Genomic DNA, 18877 nt, shown 5'->3' with positions numbered 1-18877 from the left:
ATGTATCTAAGAGTAGCATCGCATATTTGTAAAAATTAAGTACTAACAAAATGTCTGTTTGGATTTCAGAAAAGTTTTTCAACTGAAAATACTATATATTCTTTCACTGGTCAAATATTAAATGCATGAATAACTGAACATAACTCATTGGGATATTTTGCCATCTCTCAAAGACTTTCAATTGCATGAATCGCGAAATACTTCTAGATAAGCTTAAGTATTGAGGTATGAGTGGGACAATGCACAAATGGTTTAATTCATATTTAACTGGAAAAATGCAGAAGGCTGAAATTAACAGAACAGATAGTCTGCAATAATCAGCAGAGTCCTCTGACTGAGGAGGCATCAAGAATGGTGTCCCACAGGGTTCAGTCTTGGGTCCCTTATTGTTCTTAATATATATCAATGACTAGCCGCTCTATATCTGTGAAGATGCAAAGCTACTTCTTTTTGCTGATGATACGAGTATAGTAATCACACCCAACAAACAAGAATCAGTTGAGCAAACTGTAAATAATGTCTTCCAGAAAATTATTAAGTGGTTCTCTGCAAATGGACTCTTACTAAATTTTGAGAAAACACAGTTTATACAATTCTGTACAGTAAATGACATAACGCCATTGATAAATATAGACTATGAAGAGAACTCTGTAGCTAAGGCCGAAGATTCAAAATTTCTGGGTGTTTGCATAGATGAGAAATTGAATTGGAAAAAACACATTGATGATCTACTGAAAAGGTTAGGTTCAGCTACTTATGCTATAAGGGATGTTGTAAATCTTGATTATAAACTTAATATTAAATTAGCCTACTATGCCTATTTTCATTCATTGCTTTCATATGGCATCATATTTTGGGGAAATTCGTCATTAAGAGAGAAAGTTTTCGTTGCACAAAAGCATGTAATCAGAATAATAGTTGGATCCCATCCTAGATCACATTGCAGACATTTATTTAAGGAACTTGGGATATTCACAGTACCTTTGTAATACATATATTCACTTACGAAATTTGTCATTAATAACCCAACCCAATTCAAAAATAACACTTGAGTGCATAGCTACAACACTAGAAGAAAGGACGATCTTCACTTCTCAGGCTTAAATCTCACTTTGGCACAGAAAGGGATGAATTATGCTGCCATAAAAGTCTTTGTACATTTGGCAAATAGCATTAAAAGTCTGACAGATAGCCAGCCAACATTTAAAAGCAATTTGAAAGAATTTCTGAAAGGCAACTCCTTCTACTCAGTAGACGAATTTTTAGATATCAAGTAGTATCTATAAAAAAAGAAAAATTATTAATTACAGTATTTTGTGTATAGAAAACTTATGTTAAAGTGACATGTTCCAGATCATTATGAAATGTCGCATTCGTGATCTATGGGACAAGGATCAAGATATGTATGTATGTGTGCTACAGATGTTGCTGATTATTCAGACAAACGTGGAAGAACAACCTCCAGGAATTTCAAAGAAGCAAAAGGAATTTACAGTAAGTGTGTATCACATCATTATTCTCACTTACTTTTATTATTTGAATTAAGGCAATGAGATTCATATTACATTCTAATTTTCAGATTTAGAAAGGGATGTGACCACTAGTAGTGACAAGGGTACAGGATCATTTGTATCATATGTCGATGATACCTTTGGCTTTAGCAAGCCAGAAGAAGGTGATGATGGATTAATGAAGTCTGTTGATGCGACAGTAGTACATGTGCCTCAAGTGGGTGATAATGCAATAGTTCAGTATGAGGGGGGATATAGGCCTGATGTTTTACTGAATGTGTGTAAATCGGGCCTCACAGTCAGTTGTGTGGAGAGAGGTGGGAATTTTTGTAACTGGCCAACTGTAAAGGATATTTTCGGGTACAAAATGGCAGACATTGTATGTAAAATTAATGTTCAAGTGAACGCCTCTTTGAAAAGGGATCTGTACAGTATCCCAGAGCTAACAGATATGTGGGGTATAAAGGAGTAGATTGTTCATTTCTTACAACTTTGAGCTAGCCGTGTATAGAGACTTGAGATGGTGGTCCTTTGTATTGTGACTTTATTTTTTATTAAAATACTTTCTGCATCCTCGTGAGTGTAAAAAATTGTAAAATAAATATTTTAAAATAATGGTATTATTGATCCAGCATATAATAATCATAGTGGTGTATAGTTCAGCACTTGCCATACAACAATGTACCACATTGTGGGACAATGTTTCACCAACACATTGACAGCATTGAGGCCAACTCTCACAGTAACTTAATTTCTTACATAACCTACTATCTGTAAAAACATTTTAGTGAATTTCTGGAATTATACAGTAAGGTTATGCGTTAAAATGTGTCAAAAGTGGTATATAATTGCAGGAAGTTACAGTACATGAAAGTGAGAAATCTGCTATGGATCAGAAACACTGCTTTTATGTGGATGCAAAATGGCATTAGGAGATTTGGAAAAGAAGAAAAATGTGGTGAAATATATTAGGTCCAGTCAAGAATAAAGATGCGAATTGGGTTTCGGAAGCAAATAAGGAAATATACTCATTCTGCCCTAAAATTACAGATGAGATCAGGAATAGACACCTAAGAAGAATGAACATCTAAAGAGAATGAAAGAAGGCAGATTAACAAAATAGATCCACACTTTCTTCAAACACAGGAAAACATCTAAGAAAATAGTATATGCAAGGCAAGACAAACAAGGGCATAGAAGAAATGCAGATTGAACAGGAAACTTTGCTCAACCGAGACAAATTCAGCCTAGATATCAATAAACTCAGAGGTTTTCAGGAAGATAAAACAAACAGGAATACAACTTATGTCAAATGGTCAGATGAGAAGACAAGAGTTCAATGCGAGAAAATGAGAGTTTTGGAGACTGATGAAGGAGAAGAGAAATAAATAGTTACCTTGGCATGATCCTTAGTTGGTCTGAACTGAAATAAATAAAAAGGAAGTAAAAAAGAGGGCGTTATCTTCATCAGACTCTATGACTAAATTGAAACACAGCAGCACTGCAGTTGGTATAACAGCAGCAGCAGCATCAGAGCTGCTCACAGCAACAAAAGCTCTGCCTGTTGTCAATGGCAGCATGCAATGCCTCGCTGCACTGTGTGAAGTTCGATGCATTGCATTGAAGAGCTTTTCGGTTGCATCATGTGAATCCAGCCTTAACAGCCCGTTCACATAGAGCCATTGGAATCGCTTCTGTTGGTAAAGCAATGGTTTAAATGGACGTCTTATACGTGAAGCGCCATCGAGAAGTGCTTCTCTGCAGTGTGTGGAATCTTCACAAGGCGCGGCGAGACACAGAGTGCCGCCACTGAGAACAAGTGTAGCTTTCGTCTCCACGCTCAGTCATATGCTGCTCTTTGTGGTTACATAAGTGGCAGCCGTAAGAGTTTACTTTCTCTATTTCTCAGAAAAAATGCTTTATCGGACCCACATATGATGATGAAAAATGTTCAGTTTTCAAATTATTTATGGATAACAAGACCACTGTGCCTCATGACCTTTAAGGGTGGTTTTCTCAAAACCAGTGAAGGGCAGGGAAGCGGAGAGGCGGAATTGAGCCAGAAATATTGATATACAAGCGACCTGTCAAACATGAGCCAAATTGGTTGCCTGTGTCTGAGGCCTTCCCCTATTAAGTCTGAAAATGAGTCCACAGCTATAACCGTCAAATCACAGAAAGTAGATTAAGGTGAAACCGAAAGGGAAAGACCCTTTCCCAAATGTACTGAAACGTGATTGAAAGAAAAAGCATTCCTGTCATCTACATGCTCATAATCCCACAGTTTGCAGACCAGTGTTCACAATCGAAGCACTTAGTGAGATATTGCTGATTCTGAGTGCACACATCATTTTATATTGAGTAACTTAAAATGTTATGGAAGCTGTCATTATTTGTTCTGTTATAGTTCTTAAATTAATTTCATGAGATACATACTGCTTAAATTTTTGGGTGTATGCTTTTCAAAGGCTATATTTCCGACAACAGCAGTTTACTGGCAGTATAATATTTTATGTATTTTAAGGCTGTCGACATGCAACGATATGTCTGCGCAAATTTCTGTGCACTTCACATCTGCACAGACATATTGTTGCCTGTGAACAGGAGCTTTACTCATATATGAGATGTGTGGAAATCTGGAAGTTGAAGTTATAGGTTTCAGAGAAATTCCTGAAATATCTGTGGGCGTGTGGGCTCAAATCACATCTGCACAGACAAGTTGGAGCGTGTAGACAGGGAATCGCTGCAAATCTGGCGCGCAAAACGTGTGTATATGTGTGTCGGCTGTTTGTTGAGTTTAGTGTTTCTCGTCTGCATGTGCATAGTAAATTTTAAAATGGAAGTAATACGAGGCGTGTTTTTTAAGTAAGTACCGTTTTGAAATTTAAAAAAGACGTGCTAAGATATCGCAATAATTTTATTTTTACATGAAAGCTTGTATCTTAATCCACTTTTCTACATAATTTCTGTCAATATTGAGGCACTTGTCATAAGTTGTACCAGTTTTTGAATACCCTCCTCATAGAAGTCTTCCGCCTGACTTGTTAACCACTGCATCACCACTGTTTTGACTTCGTCATCGTCTTGAAGATGCTGACCACCCAGGTGATTCTTTAACTGCAGGAACAGATGGTAGCCACTGGGCGCAAGATCGGGGCTGTACGGAGGATGATATAGAGTTTCCCATCGAAAAGATGTGATGAGATCTTTGGTCTGATTCGCCACTTGCGGAAGGGCATTGTCTTGCAGAAAAACGATGCCCTTGCTCAACTTTCCACGTCTTTTATTCTGAATTGAACGGCGCAGATTGTGCAATGTCTTACAGTAAGCTGCTGCATTGATTGTCTCATTACAAGGCAGAAATTCCACAAGCAATACTCCTTTTTTGCCCCAAAAACTGTACCCCCCAGAGGGTCCACAACTCTTTTGTGGATACGTGCGTGGCGAGCACGGGGCGCAGAGCCATTGCAGCCTTCTTTCTCTCCAGGGCTGCATTTCCTTTCCCTTCCTATCCTTTCCCCTCCTTGCTCCTTTCCCCTCGCCCTCTCCTCTCCCTCTCTTGGTGTCCCTGCTTATGTTGGCCTCGCTATCCTCCTGGTTCTGTTGGTTTTCCAATTCGGCTTTGTTGCATAATCATCTCCTCCTTTTGGCATTCCTTGGTCCCGCTCTGGGGTTTGACCTCCATTACAAAATTTCTCCTCTGTAGTGTGAGCCATTTGGGGAAGAGCACCTTACCTAGTGTCTCCAACGTGCGCCCTCCTAGTACATTCCACCTTTTCTTTCACGTCGTTGTCTGATGCTAGGGTGCATAACCAGCACGATAGCCAGCCCGTGTGGTGGGGTCGCTATGTACCCTTTTGGTTGAGCCCCCTGAACACACAGGGACCACACTTCTGATACCTGAGCTGTGACCTCCTCATGCATGCCTTGGAGTGGTTGCTCGTCATCCTGGAGCATCGGAACTCCCGGCAATGGCCACCGTGCCAGACAGCCCTTGCTGTGGCTGGGTGGCGCCCATGAGGAGAGCCCCTGATCGGAGTGGGTGGTATCAGGGCGGACGCTATGCAAATGAAATGCATACGGGTCCAGAACTCTGGCCGTTCTTCTGCGGCCGTCTCTCTGTGTGGAACTGATTCCTCAAGTGCTGCTTCTCTTGCCCCTTCGGCCTTCCATTCCATGGCTACCCCCTGGGAAGAGGATCAGGCCCGTCGTCTAGGGGCAAAACCTTTCCCCCGTTACCTAGTTTGCACCAGGACTGATGGAGATACTTTCACCAGTGTCAAACCTTCATTCTTTGTGGAACACATTGAAGACAAGTTTGGCGAAGTGGACTCCCTGAGCAAGATGCGGTCGGGTTCGTTGCTGATAAAAACTACTTCAGCTGCCCAATCTGCGGCCCTTCGTGCCTGTACCCATCTTGGCACAATTCCTGTGTCCATTACCCCCCACCAGTCCCTAAATATGGTACAAGGTGTGATTTTTCACAGGGACCTCATCCTTCAAACTGATGAGGAACTTCGGGACAATCTCGGACAGCGGGGTGTTCACTTTGTTCGGCGTGTTCAGAAGGGTCCTAAAGACAATCGTATTCATACTGGTGCCTTTATCCTGGCCTTTGAAGGGGATACCCTCCCTGACAAAGCTAAGATTATGGTCTATTGCTGTGATGTAAAGCCATACATCCCACCTCCTGTGAGGTGTTTCAAGTTCTTGCGTGTTGGCCACATGTCTTCCCGCTGTTCCCAGGCCCCTCTCTGTGGTGACTGTGGACGTCCACTCCATGAGGGGAGTCCCTGTGTTCCCCCTCCTGTATGTGTAAATTGTCATGCTAGTCGTTCTCCACGTTCGCCAGATTGCCCAGTATATAAGAAGGAAAAAAAGATACAGGAGTATAAGTCCCTCGATCGTTTAACCTACGCAGAGGCCCGTAATAAATATGCACGACTTCACCCTGTGTCCATGACATCTAGTTTCGCCTTGGTTACATCTTCACCCCTTCCTCCCCCTTCCATACCCCCATCCCGGACCCCTCTCCTCCCCCCCTCCCCTGCAGCTCCCACACCTTCTCCTATGGGCGCTGCTCCCCTCCCCAGCCGGAGAAGTGTCCCACTCCTTTGGCGTCTGCCGGTCAAGGGCGCCTCTCCCGGGATGCCCCTTCCCGGCACCTTCCAGGCCAAAGGTCTGCTGCCGCGCAACGACCCCGAGAGCCGCTGTCTGTCGGCCCCCAGGTCGCCCGGTCTCTTTCTGTTCCTGATCTTGCTGCAGCTGGCTCCTTTATGCCACACAGCCCTCCTCGATCTCAGCCTGAAAAGAAGAACAAACATATGTCCCGGGACAAAGAGCCTCTGGTGTCACCAGAGGTCCCTCCCCCGACTTCACAACCGGATTCTGACCTGTCGTTCATGGATGTCGCCCCCTCCTTGTCGGTGACAGGTGGGGACCCGGCGGTATGACTGGATTTAGCGTGTTCAGCCCCCACTTAACCCATCGTTCTGTGGTTCTCCAATGGAATTGTAATGGATACTATCGTCACCTTCCGGAATTGAAATCCCTTCTTTCATCCTACTCTGCAGCTTGTGTGGTTCTCCAGGAATCCCATTTTACTGATGCTCACTCACCGACCCTCCGTGGATTCCGTGTTTTCTGTCGAAATCGGGTCGGACCCCTTCGGGCTTCTGGTGGCATTTGTACGTTGGTCCATACAGACATTGCTAGCACGTGGATTCCTCTTCAAACTACATTGGAAGTGGTTACTGTTAGTGTCCACCTAGACTCTGTAGTCACAGTTTGCAATCTTTATCTCCCTCCTGACAGGACTCTTACACCTGCTGCCTTAACCACCCTTCTTCAGCAACTTCCTCCTCCCTTCCTCCTCCTTGGGGATTTTAATGCTCATCATCCTTTGTGGGGCAGTGCCTTTCCATCTAGACAAGGTCTTCATATAGACCAATTTATTGCAGACCACGACCTGTGCCTTCTTAATGATGGCTCCCCTACTCATTTCAGTGCTGGTCATGGTACCTTTTCTGCCATTGATCTTTCTCTTTCTTCTCCCACTCTCCTCCCCTCATTAAACTGGTCGCCACACGACGACCTTTGTGATAGTGACCATTTCCCGTTGATTATCACGCTCCCTTCCCGCTCCCCGATGGACAGGTTACCTCGTTGGTCTTTCCAACGCGCCGGTTTGCCTCTATACACTGCACAGGTCGTGTTTTCTCCCTCTTTGTCGGGTTGTATTGATGACGTCCTACGTGACGTGTCTGACGCGATTGTTCGCGCTGCTAGCCTTGCTGTCCCGCGCTCATCTGAACGTCGTTGGCAAGTCCTGTGGTGGAGTACGGCCATTGCCATTGCCATCCGTGATCGCCGTCGAGCTTTGCAACACTTTAAGAGGCACCCATCCGTAGCCAGCCTTACTGCCTTTAAACACCTTCGCGCTAAAGCCCGTTATTTAATCAAACAGAGCAAGTGGATATGTTGGGAACGATTTGTTTCCTCCCTAGGTTCTACTGTCCTTCTGTCACGGACGGGTATGGGCTACACTTCGCTCTCTCCAAGGTTGCCATCGGCAGTCCACCCTCCCAGGCCAGGCCTTCACCTCCCAGATGGCATTTGTACGGACCCATTAGTTCTTGCAGAACATCTTGCGACCCATTTTGCAGTGGCGTCAGCGTCAGCCTCCTGTCCAGCTGCTTTCCTTCATCAAAAACAGCTGGCTGAAGCTGCCACCTTATGTTTCACCACTTGTGAGTCAGAATCTTACAACGAACCTTTTACTGAATGGGAATTTCTTTCTGCTCTATCTTCTTCTCATGATACGGCCCCTGGCCCAGATTCCATTCATAACTAACTGCTTCAACATCTCAGTGCCCCACAACGGCACCATCTTCTTCGGGTGTTTAACCGTATCTGACTCCAGGGTGACTTCCCTTCTCAGTGGATGGATAGCATTGTGGTTCCTGTCCTTTAGCCTGGTAAGAACCCCCTATCTGTTGACAGCTATCGGCCAATTAGTTTGACCAATGTTGTTTGTAAGTTACTTGAACGAATGGTAGTCCGTTGGCTCAATTGGGTCCTCGAATCGCGGGATCTATTGTCCCCTTACCAGTGTGGCTTTCGAGAGGGACGATCTCCAATCGATCATTTACTTCGCTTGGAATCCGCAGTTCGGCAGGCTTTTTCCCAGCGCCGCCATTTGGTTGCAGTGTTTTTTGACCTTTGCAAGGCCTATGACACGGCCTGGCGCCATCACATCTTACTTACCCTTCATCAGTGGGGTCTTCAGGGCCCACTCCCGATTTTTATCCGCCGGTTCCTGATCCATCGGTCATTCAGAGTTCGAGTTGGTACTGCTTTTAGTTCTCCACGGACCCAGGAGACGGGCATTCCACAGGGTTCTGTCTTGAGTGTCCTTCTTTTCCTCATTGCTATCGATGGACTTGTGGCCTCTGTCGGTCCCTTGGTCGCCCCTGCCCTGTATGTGGATGATTTCTGCATTTGGGTTAGTTCCTCCTCGATGGCATCTGCAGAACGGCAGCTCCAGGTGGCTATACGGCGTGCCTCTGCATGGACCCTCTCACACGGGTTTCAATTCTCTCCTTTAAAATCGCGAGTGGTCCACTTCTGTCGCTGTACTACGATCCACCCTGATCCAGAGCTCTATCTCGCTGCACAACGATTGCCTGTGGTCCCACAGTTTCGTTTCCTGGGTCTTCTTTTCGACAACAAGCTCACTTGGCTGCCCCATATCAGACTCCTGAAGGTAGGATGTTTCCGTAAACTCAATGTCCTTCGCTTCCTTGCCCACTCCTCTTGGGGTGCGGACCGTTCCCTCCTCCTCCGTCTTTATCGTGCTCTAGTTCTGTCTCGCTTGGACTATGGTTGTCAAGTTTATGGTTCAGCTACTCCTTCCACACTGCACGTGCTGCATCCAGTCCACCATCGTGGTATCCGTTTGGCCACCGGTGCCTTCCCTACTAGCCCTGTTGATAGTCTCCTGGTTGAAGCTGGGATCCCCCCCTTTCTGTTCGGCGGTCCCAGCTTCTGGTGTCTTATGCACTCACTATTCGTTCCTCTCCCACTCATCCTTCCTATTCTATCCTGTTCCCAGACCATGGACGTCGGCCACCCGACTCCCGTCCTCGGGCGGGTTTACCGGTTGGGCTGTGCCTTGTGTCTCTTTGCCGTGATTTTCAGCTTCCTTCTCTGTCCTGTCTTCCTCGCTCCCTCCCCTCCACCCCTCCTCGAATTCAGATGGATCTTCGCCGAGGTCCGAAAGATTCCATCCCCCCAGTGGTGTTCCTTTTTCCGCCAAATTTTATGGGAGTTTCGGGATGCTGTTGTTTTTTAAACTGATGGCTCTAAATCTGCTGATCATTTTGGGTATGCCTTCACGTCCTCTGTTGGAACGGAAAGTCATCTGCTGCCACCTACATGTGGGGTGTTTACTGCAGAATTGACGGCAATTTCCCAGGCCCTTACCTTTATTAAACAATCCCAACACAACCGCGTTTAGTTATGTACGGACTCGATGAGTGGCCTTCTTGCTATTGACCGGTGTTTTTAGCGCCATCCTTTGGTCTCTGCCATCCATGACTATCTCGCTGATATTCACCGTGCTGCTTGTTCCATTGACTTCCTTTGCGTCCCTGGCCATGTGGGTATCCTGGGTAATGAGCTTGCTGATCGTTTGGCTGGAGGAGCAGTTACTTACCCCCCCGTTTTCTGTAACCCCTCCTGCAGCGGATTTACGGCTTCACACCAAATCCCACTTCGCCCAGTCATGGGCCAATTCTTGGGAGGCTACTCCCCTGTCTAATAAACTTCGTGCAATTAAGGTGACACCAGGCCTGTGGCGTTCTTCCTTTCGCCTCTCCTGAAAGGACTCGACCACACTGTGTCGTCTCCGCATTGACCATACCAGGCTGGCCCATGGTTTTCTTTTGCGTGATGAGCCACCCCCACTATGTGGTTGTGGAGCCTTCCAGTCAGCAGCCCACATTTTGGTTGAATGCCCCCTTCTTTTGGCTCTGCGTGCTAAGTACAGACTCCCCCACACTTTACATTTGATGTTGGCTGACGATTCCCGGATGGTCTCTCTGGTTCTCGGTTTCCTCTGGGAAAGTGGTTTTTATTCTCAGTTTTAAGGTTTTTAATCTCTCTCTGGTGTTGGGTCAGGGCTGTGAGTGTTTTGGTGTCTCCCACTGTAGACAGTGTTCGGAGATTCCCGATTCACCTCCCTGACCTAAATCCTCTTTTCTTCCCCTTTTACTCTGTTTTTTACCCTTTTTTTAAAGGGTTGGTTAGTCTTTCTATTCCCATACGTACTTTCTACATTATAGCAGTTGTACCTTTTAAGTCACAGGTGGTCTTGCCTATGCTGCTTCAGCGTAGTGTTGGGTTCGTTCTCTTGCCGACTTCCCTCATTTTGTTTTTTTTACCAATGACAGCATGACTGCCCTTTTACGTTTTTCCCTTTATCCGTTTTATTGTTCTGACTTTACTGAAATGTCCCATTAGCGGAATGGAGCATATTTGAAACAAGGGACTGATGACCTTGCTCTTTGGTCCCTTAAACCTCAACCAACCAACCAACCAAAAACTGTACACAGTGTTTTCCAGGCAGAAATTGTTTGCTTAAACTTCACTTTTTCTGGGTGAATCTGAATGCCGCCATTCCGTGGACTGTTGCTTTGATTCTGGTGTGACATAGGCCACCCATGTTTCATCGCCCATAACAGTTTGGCTTAAGAAATCATCACCGTCATTGTGGTACCACCCAAGGAAAGTCAATGCATTGTCTAAACGTTTGGTTTTGTGCACATTCGTCAACATTTTCAGTACCCAACGTGCGCAGTTTTCGGTAATTCAAGTGCTCCGTCACAACACCATATAAAACACTTCGAGAAACATTAGGAAAGTCATCCCGCAAGGAGGAAATCGTAAAGCGTCTGTTTTCTCTCACCTTATTGTCCACTTCCTGCACCAAACTTTCATTAACGAGCAAAGGACGCCCACTCCATTGTTCATCATGCACATTTGTGTGGCCATCTTTAAATGTTCTCACTCACTTTCTTACCATTCCATCACTCATAATGTTTCCTCCGTAAACTGCACAGATCTCACGATGAATATCGATCGTTTTTAGGCCTTTAGCACTAAGAAATCTTCTAACAGCCCGTACTCCACAGTCAGTGGGACTCACGATTATCGGAGGCATCTTAAACACTCAGTACACAACGTAAACAAAGAAGAACCATACTGTAATGGCGTCAGTGTGTAGACAACAGATGTAGGTACCCAGTGCGCATGCGCAGAACGCAGACCGCAGCACTGCGGCCGCGGTGTGGCAAAACGGTACTTACATAAAAAGCACGCCTTGTACATCAGTGGTGTAGAGTTCATTGCCGAATTTATCGAACTGTATAGTATTCATATATATTCATGGAAAATTATGAGCTGAGAATAGAGTGACATAGATAAGAAAGCAGTTGCTTGTAATTCTTTATTAGAGAAATTATGGGCAGTTCACCCCATGTCAGATAGGAAAATGGTAATAATTGCAGAGAGTTTACCACAAAGAGATGAGTAAAGTAACAAAATATATTCTATCTGGTGCAAGGGGACTGCTACCACTCTTTCACTCAGTACTATCCTACAACAAAATCTTTTGAGACGATGCAGCAAAAAGTAGGCCCTATTTCTTCTAAAGACGTGTACAGTCAATATATTGTGTGAAAAATCTTGAAACAGTTCCTTCAGGGACACAGAGATAATTACTCTTGTTTTACTTCCTAATATTTTGATAAGAAATATTCTACCAACATTTGACGACATCCATACAATGTATATTGCTCAACGGATGAATAAATCAATCAGTCAGTCAAAATAATATGTGGTTCATAACAAGAGTGATTTAGAGGTGAGTTGTACAATGCACTTCTACAGTACTAGAAGTAAGACTTTTCAGGTAAACGACGAAAAGTTCAGAATGGAGTTCTATATCCTGGTGCAAAAGTCTTCAACAGGTTTCTGACAGACTTCAGCCAGGGAACTGAAAATCCCGATTAATTTTTTTTTGTGTTTCGAACACGTCTAATGTTGTAAAAATATTATATGTAACCTGTCAGAATTGAGGTATATTACTTTATTGGCCTTCTTGACGGCATAAATAGCTTCGCATGTTTGGTTACGATTTCACTTCACTAGGGTTAGGTTAGGTTAGGTTAGGTTAGGTTAGGTTCCATCCCGATATATAGCGACCAACACTGTTATGGAAATGATTGTTCGAGACAACCCAACAAGACCCAATTTTGTCCCAGTTTTGCAAAATACTATTATGACCTTGGCTCACGTACTGAAGTAAAGCTGTCTGTTAGCGCTACATGTAAATGCAGCCTCAGGTAGTTTTATTTAAATCAACAAAGTTTATGTTGACAAGGTCGTCTCACAGATGGCGTTGCATGTTCCATATCCTGTATCGACAGTGGAAGCACCTTCTAGATCTAGCGTCATCATCCAATAAAATACTTGACTTCTCCAGTAGTATTTAAGCTGCGCAACATTGAAGAATTGGGCAGTACCCATTTGAACAGCAACTTGATAAGACGATTCTTTCTAAATGCAACACGAACGATGAGTGCAAGTTAATAATGTTTGAAGTGTTTGATGTGGATATATAGGGCCTGAAGTGTACAGTGACATGTACTTCGCTGACTAAGGTGTTATCGTCGACTGTTTACCGTCTAATAAACTTATCTTCTTATAGCTTACGAAAACGCCTAAGGATGGAAAGAGAAAATGTATTTTTCGGTTCATTACACAAAAGAGTGGCCTGTTGTCAAGAAAAGACGTGTTGTATTTGGTAGAATTGAGCATTTGTTTCCACATAAAACACATTTACACAGGATAGCTTGCAAGCATGGAATGCCGAACAGTTAACTGTTAAGAGAGGTATGGAACCCTCTATATCACTAACGCCAAAGAGTAATTGTAATGACAAATACTAGTGACATGGAACGTTTATACACAACTGTACACTCACATTTGTGGGAACAGAATGCGATGTTACATGACACCCCCCCCCCCCCCCCCCTGACGTTAACAGTATCTCAGTTTAAACTTCACACATCTCCCTGCACGCGTTACCACTGCTTTTATACCATTTACTATAATCTGGAATGTGTGGCCACCTCTGCTAGTCACCGGATATGATCCGTCATATGGTGGCTGCAACGGCTTGCGTACTGCATCACTGAATAAGAAAACGTGTGTGCAGTTTTCAAGATCTGCCAATACAAACGTGTACCTCCCAGCCTGACTTCTGGGCACCATTGGTCGAAGCTGGCGTATGTGCTCTCATAATGTAGCAGCAACGTCTGATGCATCAACTGCATTCTCTGCCATGCTGTGCAAGATGTAGCGTTTGCCCGTACACTAGCTCTGCTGCCGTAGATTATAGATCGATTTTCAATTACACCTGTAGTCCGAGGAGTGCAATAGATAGTGCCTCCATCCAATTTTTCATCGTGTGACATAGCAGAGCTGCTTTCAGTTGGCGATGCAGGCGTTCAACTATGCCATTTGATGCAGAATGATGGGCTGTGGTGCGCTTCATGTAGCTAATGCTCTCAAAAGGCAGGCTTTGAACTGTCGTCCCTTGTCTATGGTAATCCATAGTGGTACGCCGAATCAGGCGATCCAACCACAAAAATTGTCTATGCCACGGTTTCGGCCGTGTTGCCCTTCATGGCGAATGCTTCAGGCCACCTGGTAAATTGGTCCACAACTGTAAGACAATAATTATAGCCTTCTTGGACTGTGAGAGCGGCTACAATATCGACGTGCACATGTTCGAAACGGTGATTGGCGGTAGAAATGCGCCTAGCGGTGCTCTTAAATGCTGTGTGATCTTGTTCCTCTGACACGCAGTGTATTGCTTGACAAATGTTTTGCAGTCTACATCTACATCTACATTTATACTCCGCAAGCCACCCAACGGTACGTGGCGGAGGGCACTTTACGCGCCACTGTCATTACCTCCCTTTTCTGTTCCAGTCGCGTATGGTTCGCGGGAAGAACGACTGTCTGAAAGCCTCCGTGCGCGCTCGAATCTCTCTAATTTTGCATTCGTGATCTCCTTGGGAGGTATAAGTAGGGGGAAGCAATATATTCGATACCTCATCCAGAAACGCACCCTCTCGAAATCTGGCGAGCAATCTACACCGCGATGCAGAGCGCCTCTCTTGCAGAGTCTGCCACTTGAGTTTGCTAAACATTTCCGTAACGCTATCACGGTTACCAAATAACCCTGTGGCGAAACGCGCCGCTCTTCTTTGGATCTTCTCTATCTCCTCTGTCAACCCGATCTGGTACGGATCCCAAACTGATGAGCAATACTCAAGTATAGGTCGAACGAGTGTTTTGTAAGCCACCTCCTTTGTTGATGGACTACATTTTCTAAGGACTCTCCCAATGAATCTCAACTTGGTACCCGCCTTACCAACAATTAATTTTATACGATCATTCCACATTAAATCGTTCCGCACGCATACTCCCAGATATTTTACAGAAGTAACTGCTACCAGTGTTTGTTCCACTATCATATAATCATACAATAAAGGATCCTTCTTTCTATGTATTCGCAATACATTACATTTGTCTATGTTAAGGATCAGTTGCCACTCCCTGCACCAAGTGCCTATCCGCTGCAGATCTTCCTGCATTTCGCTACAATTTTCTAATGCTGCAACTTCTCTGTATACTACAGCATCATCCGACACTATCTACTAGGTCATTTATATATATTGTGAAAAGCAATGTCCCCATAACACTCCCTTGTGGCACGCCAGAGGTCTGTGACGTCTCTCCATTGATAACAACGTGCCGTGTTCTGTTTCCTAAAAACTCTTCAACCAGCCACACAGCTGGTCTGATATTCCGTAGGCTCTTACTTTGTTTATCAGGCGACAGTGCGGAACTGTATCGCTCCTTCCGGAAGTCAAAGAAAATAGCATCTACCTGGGAGCCTGTATCTAATATTTTCTGGGTCTCATGAACAAATAAAGCTAGTTGGGTCTCACACGATCGCTGTTTCCTGAATCCATGTTGATTCCTACAGAGTAGATTCTGGGTTTCCAAAAACATGATACGCGAGCAAAAAACATGTTCTAAAATACTACAATAGATCGACGTCAGAGATATAGGTCTATAGTTTTGCGCATCTGCTCTACTACCCTTCTTGAAGACTGGGACTACCTGTGCTCTTTTCCAATCATTTGGAACCTTCCGTTCCTCTAGAGACTTGCGGTACACGGTTGTTGGAAGGGGGGCAAGTTCTTTCGCATACTCTGTGTAGAATCGAATTGGTATCCGGTCAGGTCCAGTGGACTTTCCTCTGTTAAGTGATTCCAGTTGCTTTTCTATTCCTTAGACACTTATTTCGATGTCAGCCATTTTTTCGTTTGTGCGAGGATTTAGAGAAGGAACTGCAGTGCGGTCTTCCTCTGTGAAACAGCTTTGGAAAAAGGTGTTTAGTATTTCAGCTTTACGCGTGTCATCGTCTGTTTCAATGCCATCATCATCCCGGAGTGTCTTGATATGCTGTTTCGAGCCACATACTGATTTAACGTAAGACCAGAACTTCCTAGGATTTTCTGTCAAGACGGTACATAGAATTTTACTTTCGAATTCGCTGAATGCTTCACGCATAGCCCTCCTTACGCTAACTTTGACATCGTTTAGCTTCTGTTTGTCTGAGAAGTTTTGGCTGCGTTTACACTTGGAGTGAAGCTCTCTTTGCTTTCGCTGTAGTTTCCTAACTTTGTTGTTGAACCACGGTGGGTTTTTCCCGTCCCTCATAGTTTTACTCGGCACGTACCTGTCTAAAACGCATTTTACGATTGCCTTTAACTTTTTCCAATAACACTCAACATTATCAGTGTGGGAACAGAAATTTTCGTTTTGATCTGTTAGGTAGTCTGAAATCTGCCTTCTATTACTCTTGCTAAACAGATAAATCTTCCTCCCTTTTTTTATATTCCTATTAACTTCCATATTCAGGGATGCTGCAACGGCCTTATGATCACTGATTCCCTGTTCTGCACTTACAGAGTCGAAAAGTTCGGGTCTGTTTGTTATCAGTAGGTCCAAGATGTTATCTCCACGAGTCGGTTCTCTGTTTAATTGCTCGAGGTAATTTTCGGATAGTGCACTCAGTATAATGTCACTCGATGCTCTGTCCCTACCACCCTTCCTAAACATCTGAGTGTCCCTGTATATATCTGGTAAATTGAAATCTCCACCTAAGACTATAACATGCTGAGAAAATTTATGTGATATGTATTCCAAATTTTCTCTCAGTTGTTCTGCCACTAATGCTGCTGAGTCGAGAGGTCGGTAAAAGGAGCCAACTATTAACCTAGCTCGGTTGTTGAGTGTAACCTCCACCCACAATAATTCACAGGAACTATCCACTTCTACTTCACTACAGGGTAAACTACTACTAACAACGACAAACACGCCACCACCGGTTGCATACAATCTATCCTTTCTAAACACCGTTTGTGCCTTTGTTCAAATTTCGGCAGAATTTATCTCTGGTTTCAGCCAGCTTTCTGTACCTATAACGATTTCAGCTTCGGTGCTTTCTAACAGCACTTGAAGTTCCGGTACTTTATCAATGCAGCTTCGACAGTTTACAATTACAATACCGGTTGCTGCTTGGCCCCCGCATGTCCTGACTTTGCCCCACACCCTTTGAGGCTGCTCCCCTTTCTGCACTTGCCCGAGGCCATCTAACCTAAAAAAAACGCCCAGTCCACGCCACACAACCCCTGCTACCCGTGTAGCCGCTTGCTGCGTGTAGTGGACTCCTGACCTATCCAGCCGAACCCGAAACCCCACCACCCTATGGCGCAAGTCGAGGAATCTGCAGCCCACACGGTCTGCGTGCATCCCAGGCCAGACCGAACTTTGTTTGACCAATCTAACAGCGGCTTGTACTCCTGAATGTGCCAGATTGTGTACTGATGCAATTGCTTGTGGTCAAAAGTGTTGCAAAACAAATGGACGTGCTTTCACTCCAGATAGGTCACAATACAATTCAACATTATTCCAGGCATCGCGACACGTTGCAACTGCAGTCGTCCCAGTTGTTTCAACAAATCTTGTAACTCATTATCACGTTTCTGTGTCTGTACGAAAGCATCAAAATCAATGGTAGCTGTTACAGATTCAACATGTGAGCATGTGTCTGCTGTCACGTTCTCAGCCTCTACAAACGATACCGCATTCACTGGTATGTTCAGCTTCCCTTAGGATATACACAATGTGGTGAATTGGCTAATATAATCTAAATGGCGTAGTTGCCTCGGCGATGCTTTCTCTGGTTTTACAGCAAAGGCGCAAGTTAGCAGCTTGTGATCCGTATAAACAGTTAATTGTCGGCCCTCTAGTAAATGCCCGAATTTCCTGACTGCGGCGTAAGCTGCATACAGTTGGCGGTCATGGGTTGCCCAATGCTGTGAAGGTGACAACTTCTGACTGAAGAATGCTATGTATGGGCTGCCAACAGATCTGGACATGTTGTTGCAGTACACCGCCAACAGTTGTAGACAAGGCATCAAGTGGAAGTGGAGCCTGTGCCACCAGGTGTGCTAATTGTGCAGCCTCTACAACTGCTGTTTTTACGGCTTGAAACGCATTGTCTGCTTCCCTTGTCCAATGCAACTCGTCGTTTGGCTTTGGTGTGTCCTCAAGAAATTCTTTCATGGGCACCGTTATTGATGCATAATTGTACACAAATCCTTGGTAAAAATTTATGACCCCTAAAAACCGGCATAGCTCTCTGATTGTAATGGGGCATGGATACTTGTTTATGGCTTCCACTTTATCTTGTGGTGGTTGAATACCATGCGCATCTACCGTGTAACCCAGAAATTGCACTTCCCTCACTCCAAAAGTACTATCTGAAGGATTAATTACTCAGTCTTGTGTGCGTAAATGATTAAATATCTGAGCCAGATGATGTAAATGTTCTTCTTCCGTCGCAGGGCCACTCGGGGTAACTGTGCGGTCTAGGGTGTCTTGCTACGGTTCGCGGGGCTTCCCCCGTCGGAGGTTCGAGTCCTCGCTTAGGCATGGGTGTGTGTGTGTTGTCCTTTGCGTACATTAAGTTAGATTAAGTAGTGTATAAGCCCTGGGACCGTTGAAACGTCTGATCTGCGTTACACAGACGAAAAGGCATCGTAGTGAACTCGAGTAGACCTAAAGGTGTTGTCGCTGCTGCTTTGGGGATATCTTCTACGGCAACAAGAATTTGATAACACGCCCAGACTACATCAATAGTAGAAAATATAGCCTTA

This window comes from Schistocerca americana, chromosome 5 (assembly GCF_021461395.2).
Source record: "Schistocerca americana isolate TAMUIC-IGC-003095 chromosome 5, iqSchAmer2.1, whole genome shotgun sequence".
Lineage (NCBI taxonomy): Eukaryota > Metazoa > Arthropoda > Insecta > Orthoptera > Acrididae > Schistocerca > Schistocerca americana.
This window is presented reverse-complemented; position numbering follows the sequence as displayed.